General features: G+C 37.4%; 1 pseudogene across 1 annotated transcript; it reads left to right on the forward strand.

The window, feature by feature from the left end:
• Nucleotides 1-2,508: 2,508 nt before the first annotated feature.
• Nucleotides 2,509-4,937, forward strand: LOC148869669 (CBL-interacting serine/threonine-protein kinase 25 pseudogene; annotated as a pseudogene). Its single transcript, XR_016106809.1, has one exon. The product of XR_016106809.1 is annotated as a CBL-interacting serine/threonine-protein kinase 25 pseudogene (transcript).
• Nucleotides 4,938-24,831: the final 19,894 nt, after the last annotated feature.

Below are 24,831 nucleotides of genomic sequence, written 5' to 3' on the forward strand. Positions count from 1 at the left end.
GCCTTATAAGTTTTCCATCTTTCATTCAAGGTTCAATACTTTCAACTTTGTGCTGAAGAGTCATTTTTATGTTATTTAATTATTAAAAAAAAGTTTCTTTAAAAAAACATAGCAAAAAGTCATGGTTTTAAAAAACGAATCAGAAACAGAATCAGTCAGGGGACCGGTTTCTGGTTAAACGGTTCAATCATCCGGGTCAAATGGTTTGACCCGTGATGTCATAAATAAATTAAAAATAAAAAAATATTTATAAACATTAAAAAATAGCATAAAATTAAATAAAAAACAAAAAATACAGAAAATAAAACTATCTAAATAAAAAATAATACAATACAAAATACATAAAAAAATATAAAAATAAAATACAAAAAAAATCTAAAAAATACAGAAAAAACACAAAAAAAAAAATCAGAAAAATAAAACAAAAAATACAAAAAAGAAATTCTAGAATGTTAGTCCTAAAATGCAAAAATCCTTGACCTAAAATCAAGATTCACAGAGATAGATTCCCTTGGCACCAAAATAAAAGGGGAGAAATATGAGCATTCACTCTAGAATGTTAGATTGCTATGCAACCAAGATTGATTTGTAAAACACTTCATTACACATTAATTTTACCTAATTGATCAAAAAAATTACACTAATTTTTACTTGGAAATGCTACAAATTTGCTTGCCGTAAAGCCTAGAAGTGTTGCAAATTGCAAAAAACGCTAGCCGTCACCGGTTTTCATTAATCGCGGTCTGTCGATGTATGTCGCCACCGAACGCTAGAGGTGCTGGCCGCCGCAGGTGGTTGATTGGGTGTGAGGGATGGTCGCTGCCGCAAACTCGCCTGCTGCAAAGCCTAGAAGTGATGTAAATCACAAAAAACGCTGGTCGTCACTGCAAACTCGCCATCGCTAGTCGTGGTCGATCGGTGTGTGTCGCCATCGAACGCCAGAGGTGCTGGCCACCACAGGTGGTCGGTTGGGTGTGAGGATAACTATCACTGCAAACTCGCCATCGCTAGTCGTGGTCGATCGGTGTGTGTCGCCATCGAACGCCAGAGGTGATGGCCACCACAAGTGGTCGGTTGGGTGTGAGGATAACTATCACTGCAAACTCGCCTTCTGCAAAGCCTGGAAGTGTTGCAAATTGCAAAAAATGTTGCCTGCCGTTGCAAACTCGCTTGCTACAAAGCCTGAAAGTGCTGCAAATTGCAAAAAACGCTAGCCACCGCTACAAATTCACCGTCACCAGTCGTTGTTAATCACCATTGGTCAGTGTGTATCGCCGTCGAATGCCAGAGGTGCTGGCTGCCGCAAGTGATCGGTTGGGTGTGAGGGTTGAGAGGAAGGAAGAACGAAAAGGGGTTCTAACCTACATTCGATTAATTGATTTGGGATGGGGATATTAAATGAATTTTATTTTTTATTTTTTTATTTTATTTAATGGTTTTTTGACTTTTTCAATGTTTTTAAAAGATTTTCGATTTTTAATGTAACTGGACCTAGGGGCCTGATCGGTTACCAGTTTTTCTGATTCGACCGTCCGATCGGGTCCAGTTTTAAAAACTATGCAATATCAATTCCTTTACTAAATTAGTTAGAAACTAGGATTGGGTCATGGAATTCTGAATCAAAGATTTACAGTTTATGGAGAAACTCAAATTCCTGTACACTTGGGAGTCGTAACCCTGGAATTCCACCTCCCCAATCTCAGGCTATGGAATTTCAGTTTTGTTGTTTCAATTTAATCCGTAAAATTGCAAGGTGCCGACCAGTTGGTATGGTAGTGGAGACTAGGGACCGAATCCCACTTTACCTGGGTTGGGGGATGGCCTATCCGTGGAATTAGGATTCAAAAGTTTTGTCGTAAAAAATTAAAAAAAGTTTTGTTTCAATTACTGGCTTCCCGTGGGATAAAATTGTGAGACCAAATGCATTTTACAGTTAAATTTTAGGGTTTAAGGTTAGATTTAAGGATTTAGGGTTCAGGTTTAAGATTTAAGTTAGCATAAAATACAAGATTTTTTTCTGAAATTTCTGACAATTATAAAAACTTTCCCTAGAGTTTTATTTTAATAAATGCCACCTTTTAATTTTTGAGAAATTCAACAAAAGCCTTTCTTCCGTCATTGTCCTAGATGGAAAATGTTGAACTGATGTACCAGTTTTTTTTTTTTTAAATATCCATTTTACCCATTTATAAATTATTTTATATACAAAATTTTTTAAATAACTCAGTTTTAATTTAATAAAAACCTCTTTTAACATTCATTTCAGTAATTTTACATACAAAATTACTGAAATATGTATTTTTGTTCAATTAAAATTGGATTATTTCAGTAATTTTGATGTAAAATAATCTATAAAAGGGTAGAATAGGTATTGAAAAAACTGATACATCAGTCTAATATTTTTGTCTAGGATGACGATGAAAAAAAGGTTTTTGTTGAATTTTTGAAAAATTCAGAGAAAGTATTTATTAAAATAAAATTATAGAGAAGGTTTTTATGATTGTTAGAAACTTCAGGTTTTTGTATTGAGATGGTCGGGTTATGGTAGGAGCGAAGCAAAGCCCTGTCACCAAAACCAAACGATCAAATGGGCTGGGCCCTCTTCTTCCTTAAAAATTTACACTCGAAGTGGGTCCATCAACTGAAAAAAGCAGACTGATGGTTATAACGACCGTTATAACTACAAGCCAAAACCCCAAACCCATGGTTAGCTGCCCCCACACGCCATACTCCACCCATTCATTACATTATTTACATTACACCTCTCCAAATCCAATCATCTTACTCCACCAACTCGACCTCACCTGAGCTCTCCTCTCAATCAGTCCGATTTGAATAATTGTTGGGAACCCACCACTAAACATTCCAATCAATCGGACTTTGACCCATTTTTCAAACTGATTGTAAAAAAGATACCCAGGTGTCTATCTCTCATTGGTTTACTTTCTCTTATTAGTTCCCTGAAATCCCTCATTTCTCTCCATTCTATGTGCTCGCCGGTCGCCGCTTCATCGTCATCGATATCACAGTCAGAAAACCTGGTGCTCTCTCTCTTCACTTCTTCAGTCTCCTCTCTCTCTCCCCAACTGCCGGTCCCGGACAGTCTCTAATGGCTACAGGACAATCCATGCCTCCCCCAGCTCCTTATTCCATTCCATTTATTTTTCCTCCCCCAGTTGCTTGTTAACCGCTCCGTCCTGTCCTCCACTCCTCCCTTCCACTTCCGCCTCCACCACCACCGCAGGAAATCATTTTCCGGCCACCACTTAATGGCTATATGTATATCATCGATCCTTTCCTGGATTCCATGTCGACCCGCTTAAACCCTTGAAAAACCCATCTCCATCTACCTCTTTGATAATCGATTCGAACCAGATCGACCCTTCTGATCAAATGGAGAAGAGTAATGGAACGAGGAGTCTTCTGTTCGGCAAGTATGAGATGGGGAGGTTGTTGGGGCAAGGCACCTTTGCCAAGGTCTACTACGGGAAGCATCTCCATACCGGGGAGAACGTCGCCATCAAGGTGATCAATAAGGACCAGGTCAAGAAGGAAGGACTCATGGAGCAGATCAAGCGGGAGATCTCCGTCATGCGCCTCGTTCTCCACCCCAATGTCGTCGAGCTCAAAGAAGTCATGGCCACCAAGACCAAGATCTTCTTCGCCATGGAGTACGTTAGAGGCGGTGAGCTCTTCGGAAAGGTCTACAAGGGGAAACTCCAGGAGGACGACGCCCGCAAGTATTTCCAGCAGTTGATCAGCGCAGTTGATTTCTGCCACAGTAGGGGCGTCTCTCACCGTGATCTGAAGCCTGAGAATCTCCTTCTCGATGAGAACGAGAACCTCAAGATATCCGATTTCGGTCTGTCTGCTCTTCCGGAGCAACTGCGCAAGGACGGGCTCCTTCACACGCAGTGTGGGACTCCGGCCTATGTGGCTCCCGAGGTTCTGAGGAAAAAAGGCTACGACGGTTCAAAGGCCGATCTCTGGTCTTGTGGGGTAATTCTGTATGTTCTTCTGGCTGGTTTCCTCCCTTTCCAGGACGAGAATATAATGAAAATGTACCGGAAAGTTTTCCGGGCGGAATATGAGTTCCCGCCCTGGTTTTCCCACGAGGCCAAGCAGTTGATCTCGAGTCTCCTGGTTGCCGACCCCGATAAGCGGATTACGGTTTCGGAGATAATGCAAATGCCCTGGTTCAGAAAAGGCTTCACTCGACCAATCGCGTTCTCCATAGAGGAACCATTGCCGGAGAAGACAGAGGAAGATGACCCTGTCATGAAGTCGAAATCGTCTCCGCCTTTCTTTAACGCTTTCGAGTTTATTTCCTCGATGTCATCTGGGTTCGACCTCTCGAGTCTGTTCGAGAGCAAGAGGAAAGCTAGGTCGATATTCACGTCGAAATGCTCAGCCTCGGCAATCATGGCGAGGCTCGAGCTGGTGGCGAAGGGGCTGAGTTTCGGGTTCGTGAAGGTGAAGGATTTCAAGGCGAAGATGCAGGGAAGCGTCGAAGGGCGTAAAGGGAAACTGTCGGTGACAGCGGAGGTGTTCGAGGTGGCGCCGCAGGTTGCCATCGTCGAGTTCTCAAAGTCGGCCGGAGATACGCTAGAATACGCCAAATTCTGTGAAGAGGACGTTAGGCCAGCGTTAAAAGACATCGTTTGGTCCTGGCAAGGTGACGGTAACGGTAACGGTAACGGCAACACCAACGCTAACAATCAACCACCCTAGCTCTCCCTATTACGGATTGTTTTGTTCCACTTCCATCTTTCATTCAAAGAGGTAGGGAGAGAGAGAGAGATTGTAAGTAATTTGTGTTTTATGATTCATAAACGGTTCGGGTACGGATTCGAGTGAAGGGTATTGAGTGCATTTTGTACATAAGAGAAGAAACTTTGGGATTTGGAATGAAATGGGTTGATTTCATTTGCTCTTTACTTGGGATTTTTGGAATGTGAGGTGTGGGTGTGGTTTCCTTATCTAAACTGGTGTGGTGGTGGTTTGAGTTTCTGGTGGGCCTAACTTATGGGCTGAGGTTTCACCACTTGGAGCTCAAAGCAGGTTCAATGAACCTAGGGCTCATTTGGAGTGTTTAAGTAGATGTGGCATTTAGAATACAATTGAAGGGTTTGGATTGAGAAATTTGATTGATTTCTACTTGGAATAGATTGGATAAGGGGGTGGAGGTTTATGGTTGAGCTAAAAGGATCATTTAACGGAATTTTTAGACCACTAAGTCTGCAATGTGTTGAATTGTATCATCCAAAGAAAACGACATTTGGGTTTTATGGAGATTTTGATGAAAAACTTTGGGCCTAAAATGTGTTAAAGTGAGGTGAAAGTATATTTTGTGCATTTGTTTTGTTGTGGGAGTTGGAAGTTTATGCATTTATTATTGAGGGTTGAATGGTAGAAAGGTAGGGCAATGATAATAGTATATCTGTGGAGGTTACAATGGTTTTTCTGTAAAGTGGACTGTTTTGGTTTGATAAAATGTTCCCTTCACATGGCTAGAAAGGGATGGGCCAGCCAGACCCAGACAAAATACAGAAAAAAAAGCAAAGGCAGCACTCAGAGTGACACAATTGTCTGCATTGTATAGGGATTTCTTTGGGTTATGCAAATGGGTAAAAAGATGAGTAAACTCATAAACATGGATTAAGAGAGAATTAAGTAAAAAGGGCCTTTACTCAATGAAGGTCTTAGCTCTCTAGGGCTTCATTCTTGGTCATGTGTGAACAAAGTGAGAATTTTAAGTGAGATCCATATATAATTTCCTAGTTTTTTTTTTATTTTTTTATTTGAGCAGTGTTATATTAATAGGCCTTATTATTTTATTATTTGTCTAACAAAACAACTAACATGTCTCTAGTTATATTAATAGGCCTTATTATTTTATTATTTGTCTAACAAAACAACTAACATGTCTCTAATATCGTCCCTTTCTGCCTTAAAGTGGCCTTTCCATCATCGTTTGAAGGTGAAAATGGCCATTTTCAAAATTTTGGGGGTCTAAAGTGGCTTTGTTGAAAAGTTCAATGGTTGTCAGAGTAAAAAATCCAATTATGTAATTGAGAAGTGTGTTTTGATTTATATGATTTAAATATACGAGAGAAAATGGAATATGATAGGAATTAGTGGGAGATAATATGAATTAATTAGGTAACTTAATTTATGAAAACTATACCTAAATAGGAGCAAAAGATCCACTACATTAGCTCCATATGTTGACACCATCAGTTAGTATCAACAATGGAATAGACTTTTGGGAGTTTAAATCAGTTCCCCCACGTCTTACATCACATCTCCGCCATGTATTGGGAACATCTCCCCATGATGATATAATCATTTCTGGTATTATCATCGAGAGATATTCCCAGTACATGGGGGATGTGCTGTGGGGGGCTGAGTCGATCTCGACTTTTGGCCATTACAAATGTATAGTATGCTTGTAACCTAAATTATTTTCACTTCTTTCCTTTTTTCTTTTGTGAAGATAGAAAACAGGGAGATGGGCTACCACTGTTGCATAGCTCCATAATGTTATAAAAAAAAAAAAAAACTGCATAAGTCTCAACTTGTTTGGAATGCAAACAAGATTAATTTGGTTTGCTTTTGATTTAAATTTGACTTTGTCTTATTAATTATTATTAGTAAGTATTAAAATAGGAAGTAAAGTGACGTCGTCCCAACCTTGTATGAAAAAGTTCCAATGAAAAAAAAAATGCTGATATTGGAAGCAAGATGATGTAGTCTTGGACCCACTTCATATGAAAGAGAATTGAGGTAGGAGGCAAGTGATGAAAATTTTGCATCAATATTTTAGATGCAGAATTCGCACTATTAATAAATGCAAATATCTAAATCTATATAATATATAAAATTCTGAATGTGGCGCAGAAGTTTTTTTGGACTAAAATTATCCTCTATTTCTTTGTTTGAGTAAGGGTATAAAAGTCACTTTATTATATGTTTATAGCTTCAATGTCAACTTTAATGTCTATTAAAATGCCCATTATGTATATTTAATTCATCTCTAATTGCAATGGTTGAAAATGTAACTTCAATTATTACTTTCCACCTCATTTAATCTCATCTAATTAAGTCTTATACTTAAGAAATTGAATCCCATTTTCTCTTATTAAATCCTATATTTTTAAGTTATTTTTCACTAATTAAGGCTACTAATTAAATCTATGTCAATATTTTTAATAGTATAAATCCATATATTTAAAATTGACCAAAAATAAAATCATTCTTTATCTAAGTTGTGGTTAAGCAATTCAACCATCCGAGTCAAATTGATCAATCAACGAAATCATAGTTAGATAATAAATTTTAAAATAGAAATAAATATAGAAAATTACAAATAGTGTAGAAAAATTAGTCACATTTATGTAACCAAATTAGTTTTATTGATAATGAAATTGAAATACATAATTTAGAATTGGCAAAAAAGGAAATATAAAAATTAATAATAAATAGTTCAACTTTTGGGTTAAATGTATTAAACTTTAATGTCATAAATAAATAAAAAAAATTAATAAAATATAAAAATACAAAAATAAAAAATACATATATTTTGCAAAAAAAAGGCATTCAACACATGTATAATATCATATACTTGTCATATTAAACAAAAAGTAAGTGTAAAATATCATAATTAGTTTTACACACAAAAAATATGGAAAAATAGTAAAAAGTTGAACACATCTATGATTCTATATTTACACTACTATTAAAAATTTGAATAAAATTGTAGATTTTTCTTTTGACTAAAATACTCATTTTTGAATTTAGCCCCTATTTAATTGTGAGGTTTAATTTGTAAATTGAACTAATACTTTTCACCATATTCAATTCACTCTATTTAAATCTTACTTTTTTTTTTATAAATGAACAAAAAAAAAAAGATACACAAAAAAAATTATAAAATGAAGAATCTAGCTAAGTAGTAGGGGTGCAAATGGGTCGAATCATGATCCAATCTGATCCTTTTTGGTGAATTATGGTATCCCTAGCCCAGATCTTTGGATTGGATCGGGTCAGATAATAGGATCCAATAAAAAAACTAGAATATATATGTGTTATATATTTATTTATATTGCATTTTTGTAAATTTGTTATATTATTTATTGTTTTATAAAAATTTTTATATGATGATGAAAATAGTTGAAAAGATACATGTATTTTTTGTTTTTCTTTATTTAAATTGTTATATTTTATATTTCTTTTAATATTTTATTATTTTTTGAATTAAATTGGAACATATTAGATCCAAATATTTGACTTCCTCATCGGATTCATATTCCATGTTTATGAGATGCAATAGGATCTACTGTTAATAATATTGGATCAGATTTGGATATACCCTAATTTGGATTTGATCCAATCCGTTTGCATCCCTACCAAATAGATAGACTTGTCAATGATACCTGAAACTTTACAACTCAATCCGGTTATTACATATTTGGATGATGTGATTATGTAATCAGATTTAGATTTTGCAATTACATCCGATTAATGATAAAAAAATATAAAATATATAAAAACAAAAAAAATTCATAAAAGTTTATAGAAATTTTTGGATATATTATTATTATTATCATTATCATCATCTAGAGTTGCCACGTGCATGCTTACTAGTTATTATTAAAAGTGTGAAACTTTTGTTTGATTAAAATACTCTAATTTTTGAATTCGATCTCTATCTAATTGTAAGGACATAAATGCAATTTAAACAACCACTTTTCTCCTCATTCAAATCCTTCTCATTAAGTCTTATACTTATGGTACGTATTAACTTCCATTAGCATTCATTGAATCATTTTCTTCATTGGAATCCCACTATTTTTGGATTTTTTTTGGCACTGACCACTATTTTTGAATTTGGTCATTCTCTAATTGTGAGGGCATGAAATGTAATTTAAACTACTGTGGTTTTTCTCATTCAATTCCCTTTCATTAAGTCATATTTTTATAGTATTAACTCCCATTCTTTCATTGAATCCTATATTAATTAACCATACTAAATAAAAATAAGTGTGACAAATTAATTGTTTTTGTTTTCCTATTTTGTGGTGAATCAACAATTTAACCTTTTGGGTCAAATGTGCTAACCTTTGATGTCATAGTTAAATAATAATAAAAATTATAAAAGATAAAAAACATAAAAGTATATAAAATATAAATATATATGTATATATATATATATATAGAGAGAGAGAGAGAGAGAGAAAAAACATTTGGAAACATTTTTAACATCATATATTCATCATATTAAATAAAAATAAGTGTGACAAATAAAAATTAATTTTTATAAACATAGAAATAAAAAAATGTAAAAAAAATTAAAAATATATTATTAAGTATCATGATAAATTTATTAAGAAATTGTTATGTGTAAAGCACATGTACACTTAGTAATAAGGAAAAAGGTACAAGTTCTGTATTAGGTGTGGTACTGCAAATCTTAATTACAAATAAATTTTTTAGTTATAAAATCACCCTTATATAAAAAGATGAAGAGGAAAATAACTTAGGATGGGATATAGTTCTCATAACAATAACATAAATAGTTCAACAATAAATATCCAACCACCACAACTCCAATAAAAAGTATATCAGTACTATATAGCACAAAATTTCTGAACTGAATTTTTTTTTTTTTTTTGCATTACAAATTTAAATTGCTTATAATGATTCGAAATACCTATACAATTTTGATTTGCCTTCACTGGATTAATAATTACTTTGTCATTTTATATAGTTTTTAAAATGATGCATAAACCATAACCATTTGATGAAATGAATTTAGGGTTTAAATGGTTTCATGGGCACGTTTTCTATTTTCTTCTTTTACTGCAGAGTTAAAGACTATAATAAAATTTGGGTGATCTCTGAGTTTTGCTTTATGGTTTCAAGACTATACCCTTGTAGAGACCTCAGTTGTCCCCCACCCATTACTAAAAACTCTCTGGACTCGTCATAACTGAGGTGGAGAGAATTATTGAAACTTTTACACAATATTGTAGAATGTTTTATGGACAAATCAACAAGATAATCTTGGGATTTTATGTGGTTTTGTGCAAAGTTCTTTGCACATCATAAAACGACCCAATAAAGGTTACCAAGTATGCACAGTTCAGATTAGGACCTCTTTGTCTTTACCCTCAATGAGAAGGTATTTTCAACTTAATACTACTATGAAGTTCCAAAGTTCCCATGTTTTTGGTGACAAATGAGAAGAAAATGAAAACAAACTAACCATCTTAGCATGTATTTTTGACACTTCTTGAGGACGACACCTGCTAAAGATTGTCGGCAACGTCAAAGCGATGCAAACACGTCATAGATTTTTTTTTGGTAATTTTTTTGCCCTATTTATCACCTTTTTTTGTAATAAATTGTTCATCTGCTTGTAAATGAAGACCATACCCATGAACAAGGGGCCATTGATTGGTGTAGTGGTAAAATCTCAGGTTAGCAAGCAATAAGAATGCAGGTTTGAGCGAGGGACCAGTCTCCCTTTATGCAAGAAAGTGCCAAAGGTTAGGACAGAATCCGGTCTAGCATGAATAGAGAAGGGGTAATTATCATGGTTGTGTATTTGCTTCTTCTTAATTGGATTGGATATATCATATATACAGTTGAATTTTCTTTTTCTTGGATTAGAGAGATGGAAAAGGACTACCAAACTATTCATAGCAAGTGACTCAATGTACCATGAATGGAAAAAAAGAAAGAAAGAAAGAAAGAAATTCTTTAAAACAAGTTGTTTTTTTTAAAGGAAAAACAGAAATCCATGTTTTAGAAATCATCAAAACGATGTTTTCTAAAACAATACCAAAAGTTCAAGTACAGATATTGCATGATTTATGAAAGATAATGAGATATATTGTGTGATTTAAAATAAAAGAATGCTGTTCAAACCAAAAGTTCAATAATATGTTTTTGGTTTCAGCTTTAGAAAATCATATGGTTTTAATGTGCTTTTGGAACTCGCAACAATAAAAACAATTCACATCGAAGAATTAATTATCTGAAAATGTAGGGACGTGAATTGTTTTTCTTGTTGCTAGTTCCAAAAACAAAGCAAATTTAATTAGCTGGGTTGAAAACAAATTGGTTCTTAAAACAAAAAACACAGAAAACAAATGTATGCCTTTTGTTTCCAATAATAAAACAAAAAACATGTTCTTGAATTTCTGGTTTAAAGTACGTTCCGTCAATCTTATAATTTCCACACTTTGAAATAAATCCAACTGATTTTCGGCTTTCAAAAAAGGAGTTGAAGAACATGTTATTGTTTTCTGCCAATGTAGCGGTTTCAAAAACAAATGAAAACAAAAAACACTCAAGATTTCATGTTATAGAACACCACCCTATAAGTTTGATCTCTGGTGCAAACCAAATACTTGATTTGAAGAATTTCCACTGTCTCAGAAGAAAGGAAAATTTTTTTCTCTCCACATGATGTGTTAGTTCACAAAGACTGTGTAGCAGTATCAATGTTGGATGAATTGCCGAGTAAACTAACTTTTCATGCAGGGAGAGCCCTGTTTATAGCCCAGCTTGTCAAATGTAGACAACCTAGTGAACTAACTCAAATGGGGGACGGGATCATCTGCAAGCAAAAACGCTGCACACACTCAGGGAGCAGGGACATCTAGCTGTACATTGGGAACATCTCCTCATGAATTTAACATATTATTCCCACTGTGCAGATGGATGCCGTGTAAACACATTTTTCGCTTGCAGGAGATCTGAGCTCCTCAACCAGTATCCACCCAAATTAAACTCCTATATATTGTTACAATATTAGAGAATTAATCAACCAATTAATCAAGTGATATAGAAGAGATAGAGACAGACAAAAAGGACAAAGGTTGAAGTAGTGAGAAATGATGTAAGGGCTCATAATATAGCAAATGATAATTAATGACAGTGAAAAAGCTTTGATGATAATACATGTAGTCCATCACCCCCTTGATGTGGGATCATCTCATTGGTTGTTATGAAAAAACACTGGCATGGATGATGCATGAGCCAAAGAATCAATTGGAATGAAGATCCCTCTTGTAAGGGAAAGTAAAGACATAATCTAAAGCATCCAATGAGCATCACTGTTGTGGAACTGAACTATGAGTTGCTTAGCTCAGAGAAAGAATTCACAAACTCCTTGACTGGGTATAGCATGTGTTGGCAAGCACCAGAAGAGATGATCTGGTTCTGCAACTAACTAAAAATGGAAATATCATCCAAGATAAATGGATGCTAATTTCATTGTGGAAAATCTGGTTACATACAGAGTCATTCTAACCTCATAGCCAGTGTATATAATAAAACAGTCTAGCACCAAGAAGTTGACATAAGTGTTTGTTGGAGATTTATTCTCCTTTTGGGTTGTTTAGCCTTTGTCACTGCTAATAATTCAGTTGGCATATTCTGTGAACTGAGTTTTCCCTACAAATTTTTATGAACCTAATTATCATTCATCATTTGAACATTGAACCAGCATTATTGGACATGAGGGGCCTGTTTCTTCATGAACATAAAAAGAGACCAAGTTTAACCCATAGATGACTGAAACGTGGGCTGTCATTGTTTGGTTTGAGGTTTTACTTGTACTAATTAAAGCCGAATTTCTGATTGGGTTTGGATCAGGAAGCCTGTCAACTTGACTTGAGCTGAATCCACAGTGAGTACCAACCATGGGGCCTGCTGCCAGCTTGAGCCAGGGGCCTTGAGGAGACATGAGAAGATCCAGCAGTCTCTCGGTTGCTAGTTAATGATTGCCCATGTCAAAATTTGGAGAATTAAAACAAATTTTCATCAAATTTTGAGCTGTATTAGGCTTTGGATTTACATTGGTTCTAACAAGGATAAGAGAGCACATAGAATCTACTCTTACAGCAGCCAAACAGGACTTTATTGATTGTCCCCAGTACTGCAAAAACCCCAAACTAAATCTTTTCTGATATCTCCATCTAGCGGCCGATTTGCTGAAAGGACATTCCAAGAACAAATTGCATAATCTGGCATCAATATGAACCCATCAAGCTAGCTTGCAAGAGAACATGCATGTACAAGGCATAAGGGTTAAATTGCATCATTACTCTAGAACCACAATACTTGAGTCTATCGTTCAGAGGATCTAGCTCTAGGCTGGAAAATTAAGGGCTGTTTGGACAAGTTCAAAAACATAGCCAGTGTCTTTAAAGTCAGATTAGCCTTGTCTTTAAGACACCATGAAAAAGATTCCCTCATTTTCTGGCTATGATTTTTCACGTATGCTTTGAATCTCATTCCAAAATTATTAAGTTGGTTAACCAAACTACCAAACTGTGCATTTTTATATCCTCCAATCGTCTGGACCATCAACTAGACTTGAAAGGAAGATTTTATTTTATTTTATTTTATTGGTATTCCGTTTTTCCTCTTTCTGAAGCAAACGATAGAAGAACCAATAATGCATGCATGAAGGGAAAACTAGTCCAGATCAAGGCCCTCCATAGCCAGCTATCAGGACTGTCAATCCACCTTACATACAATCAAAATGTAATGTTAGGCCGTGTTTGGATAAACTTTTATAAAATATTTTGGGAAATTGTCTAAAATTCACTGAGTTTTCAATATTTCTCTTAAACTCATCACAACTTTTCAAACTGTCTAAAATTCACCATGTCAGTATTTTTTTTTTCTAAAACTCACCTTCCGTTAGTGCGCCGTTAATGCTTCTTAACAGATGTGTCCCTGTCAGCATAAGTAACAATTTTTATGACCAAATTACCCTTGAATGGTGAGTTAGAGGAAAAATAGTCCAGATCACCCCTCCATAGCCAACTAGCAGGATTGTCAACCCACCCTACGTACAATCAAAATGTAATGCTAGGCTGTGTTTGGATAAACTTTTATAAAATATTTTGGGAAATTGTCTAAAACCCACTATGAGTTTTCAATATTTCTCTTAAACTCACCACAACTTTTCAAAATGTCTAAAATTCACCATGTCAGTAATTTTTTTCCCAAAACTCACCTTCCATCAGTACACCGTTAATGCTTCTTAACAGAGGTGTCCATGTCAGCATAAATAACAATTTTCATGACCAAATTACCCTTGAATGGTGAGTTAAGAGGAATAATAGTCTTTTTCAGTTTTCAATTTTCTTGTTTTTTTTTTGCTTTTTTAGTGTTTTGTTATAATTTCCAATGTTTTTTATAACTTCTGTTTTTTACATTTTTTTACTTTCTATAATCTATAAATTTTCCTGTATTTTTTGTTTTTTATTTGCAATTTATGTGTTTTTCTATAATTTTTGGTGTTTTTTCTAAAATTTTTATTTTCTGATTTTGTTTTTCATTTTCTATAGTTTCTATAATTTGAAAATAATTTTTTATTTTGTTTGCAATTTTTATAATTTTTTATATTTTTTGTAATTTCTATGTTTTAATGTATTTTATATTTAAAAATATTTTTTCAACTTTTTTCCTTTTTTCATGTCTAAATATTAAAATGGTAATATATTAACACCCGTTAATTTATTTTGTATATATTTTATTTTTTCTATGAAGGTTAAAATGGTAATATATTAACACCCATTATTCTATTTAACGTCAAGTTAGTGATATGATGAGATTTAGACATTTTGAAAAGTTGTGGTGAGTTTAAGAGAAATGCTGAAAACTCATGGTGAGTTTTAGACAATTTCCCAAATATTTTTGTATTGAAAGTACAAAAGTACGGAAAACGATATAGTGTTTGTTTTTGTGTCACCACCCTTTAATAAAACTCTTAACCCTATTCACTTTTGCTAGAGTCGGACTGTCTGTCACTGGTCTCAAACTATGAAACTATCAGAAATAGGCACTAAAAGTAAAAAATGGGTACTTTTTGCCAAACAAAAAATATTTGGAAAATTGTCTAAAAATCACCATGAGTTTTCAACATTTCTCTTAAACTCACCACAACTTTTCAAAATGTCTAAAACTCACCATGTCACTAACTTGATGTTAAATAGACTAACGAGTGTTAATATATTACCGTTTTAACCTTCATAGAAAAAAATATATACAAAATAAATTAACGGGTGTTAATATATTACCATTTTAATATTTAGACATGAAAAAAGGAAAAAAGGTTCAAAAAATATTTTCAAATATAAAATACATAAAAACATAGAAATTGCAAAAAATATAATAAATTATAAAAATTTCAAACAAAACAAAAAATTATTTTCATATTATAGAAACTATAGAAAATGAAAAACAAAATTAGAAAATAAAAATTGTAAAAAACACCAAAAATTATAGAAAAACACATAAATTGCAAATAAATAACAAAAAATACAGGAAAATTTATAGATTATAGAAAATAGAAAAATGTAAAGAAACAAAAATTATAAAAACATTGAAAATTATAACAAAACACTAAAAAAGCAAAAACAAAAAAAGAAAATTGAAAACTGAAAAAGACTTTTTCCTCTAATTCACCATTCAAGGGTAATTTGGTCATGAAATTTGTTATTTATGTTGACATGGACACCTCTGTTAAGAAGCATTAACGGTGCACTAACGGAAGATGAATTTTGGGAAAAAAAAACTTACTGACATGATGAATTTTAGACATTTTGAAAAGTTGTGATGAATTTAACAGAAATGTTAAAAACTCATTGTGAATTTTAGACAATTTCCCAAAATATTATCAAACGGCCTAGCGTAAAAGGTGGGATATTTGAAACTGACGCCATTGTTCAATGGGGTTGATGCATGTCAAACCTAGCAACATTTACACAAGGATCAACTTAGAAATAATATTTGGTCTACGGGCCAGCGGTTGATACAGGGAATGAGGGGAACCCATTAAATGAATTTCAAGATTGGATAGGTAGATTGTCCATAGCTGAACGGGCTTACTTGATCTAACCAAGAAATAATCAAAGAACCCATTTTATCACAATTCATAATGATCAGTTTGCTTTAGAGATCAATTTCTTCTGATCCAAAACCCATATTAATTCACACAGGTTCACCCTTATCCGTAGTACGAGTACACTGTTTGGGTCTCTATCTGACATCAAGCTAGGAAGCCCATCGAAGAAATTGGGTATCTAGTCTTCTTGATGTTAGACAATTTTGTATGCCCTTATCTTCAATCCGATTTGATGTACTTTTGTTATTTAGTGTAAATAAATAAAGTGCATGTTTGATTCATGTTGTTTGGTATAATTTTGTGTAAGACCCTAAAACTGAACACTTATAGACTCGTGTTAGTTTTAAATGTTCACAGCCGATTGGATAAGTCTGAGGAGATTTATCCTACCAAGGCTTATGTTGGTATGCCACCAAGTGTTGGGATGGTCTGTCTCGACTACCAGGGTAAGACCCAAGGCACATGTAGTATGGGATTACTCGAATCCTTGAACCGGACCAGATTTTTAATATTGCCCTGGACCTTGGAGACAGATGGGCAAAACTGAAAAGTTACACCTGACCCGTAGACTCAATTATGACACTTCACTAGGTGTCGGGTCGGGTTGTCTCTGATATGCCAATCAGTGAGATCCTTAGTGGGGATCAAAACCTAGGTATGTTGGGATAGTCTGAGAATTCATCTACGTGGGTGATCATAGTGACAAGATCAACCCCTTTGTCAGACAAAGGTAATGATCGGGAATGCACTCTCTCTGATGGAAACCAAACTGCCGGCAGTTGATTTCAATCGTTGGAATTTTCTTTTGCAAAATTTATATATGAAATATATATATATATATATATATATATATATATATATATATATATATATATATATATATATATATTTCAAAATGTTTGCAAATGGTTTTAATTTCCGGGATCCATGTGATTGGAGAGTGTGGCACTGTTCCTTGCAGCCGAGGGAGAGGTCCTCTCTTGTCGGGCAGTGCTTGATCATTAAGGGCTGAGAGGTTAAGTGTAAGACCATTTAGGATAGTACCTAATGGGCTAATCTTGCACTTGCCCACAGTCCCTAGTTTTTATAAGTGAAGGGATAGGAAATCCATCATATGGACACCCAAAAATGGGGAATAAAAAGGAGCGAATTTTAAAAATTTTTCTCTCCCTTCAACTGGGAATCAAATTCCCTATTTAGAAAATCATATTTTCAATGATCATTCTTGAACCATGAACTGAACCAGATCTGAACCAAAAAGAATAGGGAGAGATAATACCTGATACAGAGAAATAGTATCTCTCAATGGAGGTGTTCACGCCTAAGGTAGGATCCAAAATTTGCTCCCACTGAAGATGGCGCAGTGTAGGGTGGAGCAGAATCAGTAGTGTTCTTCCCAAGAACTTGATCCTTCCAAAGAATCACCTGGACGGCTTGTGAATACAACTCCTACCAATCTTTTCTCCAAAAGATTGGAATCAAGATCCAATATTGATTTCTCCTATGCAATGGAGATCGAACTGCTATAGGCAGTGGCTGCAGGAAGGAGGCGGCTAGAGAGTATTTGTAGGGTGCAGAATTCTCTCTTCTGTGATTTTAGCTCTGAAGACAAGACTGTTGCTGGTGATTGTGTTGGATGTCTAAAGGCTACCGCCCCCTCTTCCTTTTATAGACTTAAAGGGATCAGCTCCTAATCCCATTAGGAGTTGCTAACCCAAATCACATCTGGATTAGAAGTCCCTTTAAGATATGGGATAATCCTTATCTTATCTGCAGATTAGATCAGTCAGCTCCTAATCTAATTAGGAAGTTTCCAAATCTAAATCTCATTTAGATCTTGGACTCTCTGAGTGGATAGGGTGTGGGCCCAATCCTATCAGTTGATCTTATCTCAGAATTTTCCCCTTAAAGACTAATCAAATTAGCCCAGTTCGAAATGGACTTAAGGCCCATTTAGGGTTATGTATTCATTAGGCCTTCCAAACTGCTGCCCAGTTGGACTTCCTTGTATGGCGTGGGACCCAAACATTGATCTACACATCAACCACATGGGTTCAGCCCAGCCTTTGTTACAAGGCCTGGCCGAATATACTGTTATGGACAGTGCACCCCCTGAAACCCATTAGATGGGCTCTATGGGCCCAACACTTGCCCTAAGTGGTCCCTGGGCCAAGCCACCTTGTAACACCCAGGGACTGTGGGCAGATGCAAGATTAACCCATCAGGTATTATCCTCAATGGTCTTACATTTAACCTCTCAGCCCATAATGATCATACATTGCCCGACAAGAGAGGACCTCTCCCTCGGCTGCAAGGAACAATGTTGCACTCTCTCAAGTATGGATCCCGGGAATTAAAACCTTTTACAAATCATTTCGAAACCATAATGTATATACTTTTATATCTCATACAAAATATATTTTGCAAAACAAATCTCAACGATTGAAATCGGCTGTCGGCAGTCTTGGTTTCCATCAGTGAGAGTGCATCCCCGATCATTACCTTTGTCTGACAAAGGGGCTGATCCTGTCACTATGATCACCCACTCAGATGAATTCTCAGACTGTCCCAACATACCCAGGTTTTGACCCCCGCTAAGGATCTCACTGATTGGCACATCAAAGACAGCCCAATCCGACACCTAGTACAGTATCATAATCGAGTCTAGGGGTCGGGTGTAACTTTCCAGTTTTTCCCATCAATCTCCATGGTCCAAGGTAATACTGGAAATCTGGTCCAGTTCAAAGATTCAATTAATCCCACACTGTATGTGCCTAGGGTCTCACCCCGGTAGTTGAGACAAGCCACCCCAACCAACTTGGTGGCACCATAGTGTCAGCCTTGTCAGGATAGGTCTCTCCAGACCGACCCACTGGCTGTAAACATTCTAAACTAACACAAATCTCATTAAGTGTCCAGTTTAAGGGTATTACACAGAAACATACCAAGGGAACATGAATCAAATATGCACTTTTATTCATTTACAATAAATTCATAAAGTACATCATTTTGATTGAAGCTAAGGGCATACAAAACTGTCTAACAGCTCCCACTTGCACTTAGGTCCAATCAGGTACTAGCCGGAGTCCCATGCTTTCCACGTGTTTCTCAAACACTTTCTGTGATAGTGGCTTTGTCAATGGGTCTGCTACATTTTCCGCTGATGCTACCTTCTGAATCAGGACGTCCCCTCTACCAACAATCTCCCTCAATACATGGTACTTCCTCTCGATGTGCTTCGACTTCGAGTGGGCTCATGGCTCCTTAGCCTGAGCAATAGCTCCATTGTTGTCACACAACAATGGGATGGGTGATGTGCTGGACAGAACTACTCCCAACTCGTGAACGAACTTCTTCATCCACACGGCTTCTTTGGCTGCCTCACTTGCGGCAATGTACTCGGCCTCGGTCGTGGAGTCTGCAGTGGACCCCTGTTTGCTGCTTTTCCAACAAACAACACACGATTCTATCGTGAAAACATATACAGATGTAGACTTTCTATCATCTGGATCCAACTGGAAATCGGCTCTGTATACCCTTGGATCTGTAGTGAGCTACCATCGAATACTAGACAAAACTCTTTTGTCCTTCGAAGGTACTTAAGTATGTTTTTCACAGCAGTCCAGTGCTCCTGCCCTGGGTTGGCCTGAAATCTGCTTACTACACTCACTGCTTGAGCAATGTCAGGGCGAGTGCACAGCATGGTATACATGATGCTCCCTATGGCAGAGGCATAGGGAACGCCTTTCATGCCATCAATCTCCAGCCGCCGCCATTTCTTCTTACAAGATTTGATCTTTGCAGAAGAAAGAAAACAAGAAATCAAGAAATCAAGAAATCAATTCTTGACATCAGTCTTGCAGAAAAGACTATAAAAGATTTGGTGCTCAGAGTTTCCAGAGGGTTCTTGAGAATGATCCTGTGTGTAGGACGCACTCTGCTGGTTCCGTTCCACCTACAGCTGTGTCATCTTCAGCAGGAGCGGATCTTGGTGTCCTCTTTGGGCGTGAACACCAACTTTGGGAGATATTGCTTCTTCGGATCAGGTAAAATACTCCATTTTCCTTTTGGTTCAGATCTGATTCGATTATGGTTCAAGTAGGATTCTTGAATATTGTATTCTAAATTTAGGGAATACAATTCCCAGTTGGGAGAAGATAAGAAAATTTTTGAAATTCGCCCACCCATTCCGCAATATTTTTGAGATCCATAATATGGATCGTACCATTCTTTCACTTGATTCACTTTTGCATTATTGGGATTACATTTGTTGCTTACGTCAATTATTTGTAATTACTTCACACAACTCAAGCGCATATAGCGTCCACTTCACTCCATTTTTTTGTTGTTTGATCTTAGATTTCAATTTAGGGGCAGAGAGAGAGAAGACTAATTTCTTGTACTCCTTGACCAGTTCAACTACTTGTGCACGTGGTGCAGGGGCTGAGTAAAAAGTAATTAAGTCAGAGCTGTTTTGGATCATTTGTTCAAACACAATTAAGCAGATTTTGGTATCAAGTGTCAATTATGTACCAAACAGAACTTAAATATCTGTTCTTTTTCTTCTTTTTTTTTTCTTAAATTCAAACTTACCAACTTTCTAAGTAGAAGAAATTTTGAATTAATTGTGCTGGTGCTCTGAATTCTCTTTGGACTTTGGACTGTAGTCTATAGACAAATTTAACATTGACTGATACTCAAACCTTTCTAACCAGTGATTTATTCATTCTCTGTACCATGGTTGGATTTAAGTATGTCTTGATTCTGGCAACATATGATGAGAAGTAGAGCTACTCCTGCAATACTCCATATTTTCCCAACTGGAAACTGTTTTCCCAACTGGAAACTGTTCTGAAGTCAAGTCTATTATGCTTTCATTCCAAATCTCTACTTTTATGGTGCATCTGTTGAATTGAATGTGATAGTAAGTATATCTTGATAAACATGAAACTACATTTTATGAAACGAAACATAAACGAATAGGCAGATTTTAACATGAGTGATTCAAATCTGGATTTAAATGCAATTCAAGAAAAGTCTCATTTTCGAGTTCCAACAAAAACGTCAAGCCAACAAGCGAAGACAAATATAGTTGCCCAATCACTGGAGTATCTTATCCTCAATGATTGTATTTGTATACAAGGACAAAGATTCCTCTCTATCTGGAGATTTGCACCTCAAGAGAGAGGAAACCATGGTGTCTTAGAGACTTCTTAGATTCAAACAAAACACAAAACCAAAATACTCATGCGGTAGGGGTGCGAGTTTAGTAGCCTAATTTTAAGAATTTCAACTATAATATGCTCGGTTCATAGAAATTAAACAAATTCCCAACCCAACTCGATCCAAATTGCATCTCTATCACCAACCAGGTCACCAGCTCGGTAGTCCTGTTTGGTCAATTTGACAGAAGTGCTTAAAGTGGATGTCCATTGACGAATAGCAAAACCTTTGTAGTGTTTTTTTTTAGTGTTATGTGCCTTGAATTAATCTCAACTGCACAGACAACAAGGTTCAAGGTATTGATACGTATCGACCCGTATTGACCGATATGTATTGTGCTGATGGTTTCTCAATACGTCCCTCCAAGGACTGTATCGGATCAGACACTATTCAAAAGGTAATCGGACCTTAAACCAATCCCTCTGAACCGATTTTAAAAATAAATAAATAAAACCTGAAAAAAAGTACTGATACAAACGTATCAGCCTGTGTGGATACTTTAAACCCTGACAGACAGAGCAAGTTGAATATTATGGAGGGGAGGAGGGAGGAGAACAAATACAAAGAACCAAATCGTGGATAAGATTTCAAAGGAAAACCCATAAAATTATTGAAGTGTTATCACTCATCACTTATTTGTCATAACCATAGACGATAGTGGTTGGATGCAGCTGATCCAGTAATAAAGGGACACATCCAAACCAAGTACAGTCAATTATTGGAATCTTATGGGATGTTAATATCTGCACTTTTGAAGTTCATTGTTTTGCCGAAGAGGTACCTCTGGTCCAGGATAAAAGTTTTATCATTCCAATTGGCTTGCAGGAGAATAAGCCCAGAAAATTGGGTCAACCCAAGCCCGAAGTGAAAGTGAAACATGTGATCATGTTGGGTTAGGGTTAGGGTCGGAGGGTTCAACAACTCAGCCAGATTTGCACCCACCCCTTACTAGGCCCATGTGTCACAGGAGTAGTTCTACAGCGGAAGAAGCCCGTGCGGCATCTAGGTCAAGGCAGGCTAGGACAAGCCTTTGTGTGTTTAGAGGCTAGGAGTTGCCCGATGAGATGGCTCCACCAAGGTCAATAGCACTGGATCATGACCTCAAGTCGCATGGTCGGGGCACTCGGTTGGCTCTGACCGGTCCATGGGAAGCGCCACTTACATGCTAAAGGGGAATGGCCATAATGTGAGGCAACTGTGGGCCGAAGAGGTGACTTGGCACCGATGTGAAGGGTCTCCTGTATACCGATGATGATGGCCACCTGTGTGCCATGTTGATAGGCAACCGCTTGGGCCGAAACACACCCGTGCGCTAGGGGCAACGGGATAGCTCGATCAGCTTGGGCAAGGGGCTGGTGTGGTGAAGGGTCATGCTTGAGCCAAGCCCGCATGCCAAGCCTCCCTTCAGTGTCGGTCCGTGCACTGTCCCCATGAGCACATGTGCGCCCATGAGGAACCCTGGTAGCCATGCTAGCCATTAACCAGGGCCGCCCCGCAAGGGAAGTTGGTCTAGGAGTGGCAAGGTTAGGCACCCAAGGAGGTCGACCACCCCTCCTCAAAGAGTACGTTAAGCTTTTGGTGGTCTGCTTGAAGATAACATCAATTCTCCCAAAAATCTTATAGGTGAAAATGATGGTGATGTCCCTTAACGTAAGCCTGCCAAGCGTAGGCAAGGCTAAGCCTGTGTCAGACCATAACAGGCTCCCCCACTCAATCCATTGTCGTCCTCAACAATGGTCTTCTCGTGAATGGGCGTCTATGTCCCACACCATCCACTTCTCTGCCAATTCCATGTCTCGCCTGGCCAACCCGGGTCTTGCCTATGTTGGTGTTCATTTATGGGGACAGAACCATTTCACCATGCCGGTCTGCCTGGACTTCACCCTCTGTGTTGAGGTTACTCAAACCGTGCAATGGCTATGCCGTTGAACTGTGGAAGAATGACCCTCGAAGAAATTGTGTGTGGTGCTTCGCGGAGGTCCGCCCCATGTATCATCTTTACCTCAAGGCTTGACCATCTTCTTGGTAGCTTTTCAGTGGTGCTACCGAACACGCTGATAGGTCTACTCCTCATGTTGGCGATGTATGTTGGGTACCATTTCACCATGCTAGCCTACAGACTTCACATCGCCATGTGCGGGTTACTCAAACCTAGTCCATGGCTTATGCTCTCTTGGCCCTCGAAACTACACTTCACCTCGCCAATTTGGGCTACACCTTCGCTCCAAGGGGGCCCAATGTCCTGCTGCCTCAAGGAGACTTAACCGCAATGAACATGAGTGTGGCAACTTTTACCCATGATATTGTCAAACATGCACTCGCCTTGTGATGCGCTTTTGCTGCTGTAAGTGTTCTGCCTGTGAACTGAGCATGTCCTCTGATGCATTACCGGTGTAGGGTTGTCATGCTCCAACGACCAGTGTACCCACATTCCTATTAAGGCTCACACGTCTGCCCCCACATGAGTTCAACAACCAATGCGTCTGCCCCCACAAGGGAAGTTGTTTTTAGGGTCATTGGGATGGGGACATGAACAATGAATGGCCTCTTGCCAGGCCTGATGTGAATGCTTGCTTGAACCCGAGTGGAAGTGCCTAGGGGCCGCACCCCACGATGTGCTGCTTGTCGAGATGACCACTTCAACTGGCTCTGGGCTAATCTGCTTGATACCAATTGTGACAGCAATTGACTAGCTTGCTCTGATACCAATTGTCACGGGGGTAATTCTACAGCAGAAGAAACCCGTGCGACATTTAGGCTAAGGCAGGCCAAGACAAGCCTTTGTGTGCTTAGAGGCTACGAGTTGCCCGATGAGATGACTCCACCAAGGTTAGTAGCACTGGATCATGACCTCGAGTCACATGGCCGAGGCACTCGGCTGGCTCTGGCCGGTCCATGGGAGGCGCCACTTACGTGCTAAAGGGGGACGACCATAATGTGAGGTGACTGTGCGCCAAAGGGGTTACTTGGCACCGATGTGAAAGGGTCTCTTGTATGCCAATGATGATGGGCACCTGTGTGCCATGTTGATAGGCAACCGCTTGGGCCGAAACACACCCGTGCGTTAGGGGCAACCGGATAGCTCAATCAGCTTGGGCAAGGGGCTGGTGTGGTGAAGGGTCATGCTTGAGACAAGCCCGCATGCCAAGCCTCCCTTGAGTGTCAGTAGCGCAATGCTGGTCCGTGCACTATCCCCATGAGCATGTGTACGCCCATGAGAAACCCTGATAACTATGCTAGCCATTAACCAGGGCCACCCCGCAAAGAAAGTTGATTTAGAAGTGGCAAGATTAGGCATCCAAGGATATCGAGCACCCCTCCTCAAAGAGTACGTTAAGCTTTTGGTGGTCTACCTGAAAATAACATCAATTCTCCCAAAAATCTTATAAACGAAAATGACAGTGATGTCCCTTTACGAAAGCCTATCAAACATAAACAAGGCTAAACCTGTGTTAAACCATAACATATGGGCATGCGTGGCTATCGTGATGCTAGTTAGTTTCTATGAAAAAACATCATTAGCCAAGTTCAATTTGTAAACCAGATTCAACCCCCCTTTACGAGTGCTTATTTTTAATTTTAATTTTAGGCTATGACCACACCAAAATAAGCACTTACATGTGTATAGGATGGAAGCACGAATAAACACTTTTTCAGGAATTAAGGCCATTTTGAAT

The sequence above is a fragment of the Nelumbo lutea genome, chromosome 2 (genome assembly GCF_056320005.1).
Source record: "Nelumbo lutea isolate HS-2025 chromosome 2, American lotus-T2T, whole genome shotgun sequence".
In the NCBI taxonomy this organism is placed as follows: domain Eukaryota; kingdom Viridiplantae; phylum Streptophyta; class Magnoliopsida; order Proteales; family Nelumbonaceae; genus Nelumbo; species Nelumbo lutea.